A 5,962-nucleotide genomic window follows, 5' to 3' on the forward strand; every position below is an offset into this window, starting at 1 on the left:
CTGCTGCTACGATCGATGAACAGCAACTCCAGCGGCGGGATTTGTGCGTTACAGCAGCGTTAAGGACGTTTGGCAGTGACTCACATCCGTTAGAAGCTCGATTTAGGCTACCCACACCTTGGCGAGCTAGATCTAGGTGACCCACACCTATACGAAGTCAGTTTTGGTGGTAATGAGTCATTTGAACCCTTTTTGAATTGATTTCGAAGGCTAAATAGTGTACGTAACTAGCTGTATTTTTCTGTTTTAGTGCTTAGGTGTGAGGTCGACGCAAAACTTAAGGGCGCGATTGTGAGTAAGTAGACAAGGGGCGTGTAAGTGCGTTAATGTATGTTAAATGGTCTCTAATGTGCTGGTTTTGTGGCGTTTAATATTAATTTTGTCACGTCATTGTGCTAAATAACTCTCGTTGTGTTAATCGGTATACTTGAAGTAGTGTTGGATATGTGCCGGTGAAAATGGTGAGGTTTCTGCTTTGCTAAATTGCTGAGTATTGCTGTGGAAATGTTTGTTGTCTGAATATGCATGAGTTGTTCGGCGTGCCTTATGTGTTATTATACTTAGTAATGCTTATTGAATATTGATGCTGGATATTAAGTGTTTTTGGTGAACTATGTCGGACTCCAATGGTTTAAAATTTGTGTGGTTATGCTTTGTTGCGACGAAACTCATTGTAGAGCCATTGTTAAGAAAAGTTATATTGTGAGAGCATGATTGGTTTATTAGAATGTTGTTTATGTTGTGGAAGTGTAACGCCCCAAGATTTCATATAAACATCATAGGCAGCGCTAAATAATTCTTCTGGCTAACCTTAACTCTAAACACGAGATAAGCAACCTCCTGGAAAATAATTTAGATGAAATAAAGCTTCGACTTCCATGCGTTCTAACAGAAATATAAATGTCATAAACTGTCAGAACTCCGCCCTCCGTGCGCAATTTAAAAGAAAACAACAAGATCTCAAATTCCCCTCAGTGGCAAAAATTATGAAATAGTAAAAACAACCGTGCACCTCAACTCCAATGACAACAACGACGCGTTTACCCACAACATCCATAACAATTAAAGTAGTTCTAAATAATACAAAATTTCCTCCGCGGTTCACACATAGCAATAACATATGTCTCAAGGCTACTCGTACCCAACTACCCTTCCCCCTATCCTCACTAACTAAACTAGTGATCCTTCCTCGGTCAAGCCCTCTCCACATCATCATCGCGGTCGACCCCGTTCACACCTGAAACATATAAAGGTACAAAGGGGGGGTGAGTACATAAGGTACTCCGTAAGTAGCACTTCCTAACTAGCACAAAATAAATTATGCTGACAGCCACAACATAAAGAACTAACAATAGCGAGGCAATCAAATAAGCAGTGAGAGATAGCGAACAATTAACTTGACATTTAGAACAAAACAAGAGCAAGGCAACCAAATAAGCAGAGAGGGATAGCGAACAATTAACTTGACATTTAGAACAAAACAAGAGCAAGGCAACCAAATAAGCAGAGAGAGATAGCGAACAAATAACTTGACATTTACATACAACAACTAAGCGTCGAAACTACCAATACCACAACCCATGAATCGCTAGCCCTTGTTTCATAGTACTAAACCTTCTTCAACACCCCCCTTTATCACTCCCCGCTTAACTTCTCGAGGCATGACGGCTCTTGACATTTATTCCCAAGTCACCGTACCTCCTCCTTCTCCAGTACTTCATGTCCGACCTTGCCATTTATTCCCAAGGCCAAACACCACTACTTCGCAAGCTCCACTCTTCTTTAATCCCTCAAGCCTAACTCCTCGAGTCGTATTGACCCTTGACATTTATCCCCAAGGCCTCAATACTCCTCTCCAGAAACTTGACGTTCGGCCTTGCCATTTATTCCCAAGGCCTGAACTGTGCACCGGTCCTTGTCGTTTATTCCTAAGGTACCGATGACTTCCCAGCGTATTGGTCATTGACATTTATCCCCAAGACCCCAATACACGTTTACAGAAATTTGACGTCTGGCCTTATCATTTATCCCCAAGGCCACTACTCAAGGCTTTGAACCTCCAAGCGATTTATATGCATCTTTCAGGTCAGAACACCCATGGTTAACGGACTATCAACCCGTCCCTTTACCCTTCACCCTTCACCACTTCACTAACCCTTCCATGACCACCTACAAGTAAACCTCCCACATTCTAAATCACTGCACCGTTTACAAACATGCTTTTCCACGTAATAAACAAAATTCATCCAACAGCTCACAACCAGACAATATGAATTAAATTATCGGTATAACGAAGCTAGCATTTCATCTACATCCCATTTGCATAACGTCATCAGCCAATTACTTCTAACTACAACAGTTCAGAATCTACTAGTCACCTACAACAACAAGAATAGGAAGCATGTTTCCTCAAAATTGTTCAATAATAGAAATACGGCAACAAGATCGCTAGAATTCACAAATCAAACCAACAATCCTTACATGCTCATTTAAATTATTTTAACAAGAAAAACAAACAAAAAAAAACAGCATCAAGAACATTCCGTTAACGCTAAATAACGCACGCACTCGCCCCCTAGTGCTACTTACTCAACCACGTGTTTAAGTTTGCGTCGGCCTCACACCTAAGCATAAAAACAGAAAAAATACAGCAATTTAATGTACCATTCAGCCTTCAAAAAAAACATCTTTAAGAGGGTTCAAAGAGGCTTGTTACCGCAAAACGACTTCGTATAGGTGTGGGTAAATTAGATCTAGCTTGCCAAGACGTGGGTAGCGTAAATCGGGTTTCAAACGGATGTAGATAATCGCCGAACACCACCAATACGCTGCTGTCCACGTTTTTGCAGCAGCGAAAAACGTCCAATACTATCTCCAACGGCTTCGTTTCAATGTCCCTTGCTACAAAACAACCCCACTTAGGTGTGGGTATTCTAAATCGATTTCGTTTGGGTGTGGGTACTCCAAATCTAACTTCGAACAAAGGTGGGTCAAAGAAAAGTCACCGGGTTTCACGGATCCAAGTTGTTCGAGGTCGTTAGGCTTGTTGAATCGGAGAAAGGACGCCGCGAACACAGCCCTGCGTGTATCGATGCCGCCTGCAGCTGCCCGAACGTCACGCGCCGCCGCTGATCGTCGCACACCGCCGCCCGTCACGCGCCGCTGCTGTTCGACGCTGCACCTGCTGCCGCCGCCGCTGTTGCCGCTGTGTCCACCGGAGATGGCCGCCGTCGGTGCTGCTGTGTCGGAGAGGGAAAGTCCGAGTGGAGGGGGGTGGCCGACGGCTTCAACAAGAGAGGAAAAGAGGAAAAGGAGAAGAGGAACGAGAACAAGTGGCTAGGGTTCCCTTTTCTTGTTTGAAACTCTTAACTCCTTTGGGCTTGGGTTCTTTTCCTTATGTTTAAGGCCCACTTACCCAACCCTTCCTTGTTAAAACAAACCAATAATAGAGTTTCGTAATTGGCCCAAGGATCCAAAACAAGTGTCGCATAATGGAAATCCGTACTAAATGTAACTTGATAAATTAACTACACGCTACTAACTCACCACTAAAACTGTAACAATACACACTGGTCGAGATGTCACACTTAAATTAAATAAGATCACTGATGAATCAATTAAAAATAACAATGAAATAAATCAATAAGTCAATAAATAAAAATCCATTTTGTTATAAAAATTTCCAGAACTCGGGGCAAGCTAATCTGAGTAACGCGAGGCGTTACAGGAAGCATGCTGAATGGTATTTGTGAGTTGAAAGATGCAGGGGTAATGGCTTAAGAAAGTATATAGTAAGACTCTGGTGAGAGTTGGATTCTTGGAGGAAATGAATGAGTGAGTGTCAGGGCCTCGGGTATAAATGGTCGGGGGCTGATACGTCACTAATTGAGTATCGAGGCCTCGGGTAAAAACGGTCGAGGGTCGATACGAGGAGTCCTTTGGAAGGAAGGCTATTGGGGCCTTGGGTAAAAATGGTCAAGGGCCAATAGATGGTGAAGTCATCGGGGCCTCGGTTAAAAATGGTCGAGGGCCGATGCAGCAGTTTCGGGGCTCTGGGTAAAAATGGTCAGGGGCCGACTCTACTCGAAGGAGTTAACTGTGGAAGGCTAGGATAGCTGTGATAAGCGTAGAGGTACTTGAGATGTTCGGGAGACTAGAGGTTGGTAGTTAACGTGTTCCTGGTTGTGGTTGTCACCAAATTTTATGGAATGTGTCTATGTTTGAATGCATAATGTGATGAAAGGCATGACTATGAATGTTTCATGATTTAGTTGAGCATGATGTGTGTGTTTTGTTGGTGAGGGCTACTTACGGAGTATATTTTATATACTCACCCCCCCCCCTCTACAATGATTGTTTCAGGTGAAGGACTCGTGGGCGACCATGGTGATGAGACGGAGGAGACATGACGAGCGAGGACCATAGGCTGCTTAGTCACTCTTGCTTAGCTTAAGTTATTAGTTAAGACCTTATGTTATGGTCAATAAACTATTTGTTCGTATTTGAATAATTGGGAGGTTCCCACTTGTTATTGATTTTATTTCATGATAGGTGTCTATCTTAGTTCTCTACCATTCATTGAGTTTTGCCTAGTTTGAATAATAAAATTGCCCCGTGAGGTTGTCCACGGATGTTGTTGATTGATATTCTATGAAATTGATTTATTGTTGAATTGACCAGAGGTGAAACTTGATTTTATATAATTGTTGCATAGGGAGTTGGCATCATGCGTTTGGGGTTAAGTTTAATCGATTGGGTAGTTAACGTGACCTAGAAGTGTGGGGGAAATTCTGGATCGTTACAATTAGTCTAGGACAAGTGGGAGAAATGTAATGGGTGTAGTATTGTCGTAGTTTATTGTATTTTCCCATTACTTTATGATAATGTACACCCCACTTTAGTTTAGTTCAAGTGGGAGTTTGTTGGGTGTGTTGCCCCGAACTCGTGGTTTGTATTTATGTAAAACAAACGAATATTCAATAAAATTTTATTCAATCAATTGATGTTAAATTCATAGCATTGCATTGTCCAAAATCCAATAAACTAAACCTCCAAGGCTATTATCATGTAATCGGGACAGTATGTATATTGGGTACATATTTGATATACACATGATATACTGGGTATCTATTTAATATATCCTTGATATACAAGTGGATAATGTCCCGGGAATAACCTAAAGGGTCTATAATATACGGATAAGGCTGGGTACATTATCCTGGCACCACTATGGATACGACCCACTTTTTAAATGCTACAGACGACTTGATCCAGGTCGTTCGTGTGGAGACATACGAGTGGCAGTATCCTATACAATGAGTTTCTATAAGACCGGACTGCGAAATAGCCAATCTTTAGATGTACCACTGTTAACTAACAAATTGTTATTTCTTAGGATGACCAGGCAACTCATTCTCAATCTTGAGTGAGTTATGGACTCCTACCCATGAGGGCTCGTTCTTTGATCTGTATGGGTGAGAGTGGCTCCATTCGCCGACTCAATATTCCTACCATTTTGGGGACGAGACTGAGTGGGGAGCTGGGAACATAACTTCACAAGATGGAATTCACTCCTCCCCGACTTTAAGGAGTAGATAAGTGTTCTTTTAAATGCTGACTTTGAGACTTGAACAAGGGGCCCCACCCACCCTCTCACTAGCTCGAGAGGGACTTCCGATTATTGGTCGAACCATAACTCGGTTGTTCATTAGAGGAGCAGTCGTATTTAAGGAGTAAGATGTAAGTCAAGGGTAAAACGGTAATTTGACCCAACTTGAGTTACGAGCACTCATGAAGAATTGACTTGTCATTAGTGGTCGTATATCCATGGACACGAAAACATTATGCAATGAGAAGAGTGCAGCTGTGGATCTTAGTGGAGTGACCCATAGTGAACGAATGTTGATTAACTCGGTCAATGAGTTTGACCGATTAATCTCGTATCGTTGGAGCTTCTGATTTG

The 5,962-nt window shown here is 42.2% G+C and overlaps 1 long non-coding RNA gene across 1 annotated transcript; it reads right to left on the reverse strand.

Annotated features, from left to right (window-relative positions):
- Positions 1–976: 976 nt before the first annotated feature.
- Positions 977–3,315, reverse strand: LOC148211828 (uncharacterized). The gene is made up of 3 exons (XR_015790518.1): positions 2,717–3,315; positions 2,590–2,624; positions 977–1,237 (listed from the first exon to the last, which is right to left on the reverse strand). It is a non-coding gene; the product is annotated as an uncharacterized LOC148211828 (long non-coding RNA).
- Positions 3,316–5,962: the final 2,647 nt, after the last annotated feature.

Source organism: Momordica charantia, assembly GCF_013281855.1.
Source record: "Momordica charantia cultivar OHB3-1 chromosome 4 unlocalized genomic scaffold, Mcharantia_2.0 BLBB01000004.1, whole genome shotgun sequence".
Taxonomy (NCBI): Eukaryota; Viridiplantae; Streptophyta; class Magnoliopsida; order Cucurbitales; family Cucurbitaceae; genus Momordica; species Momordica charantia.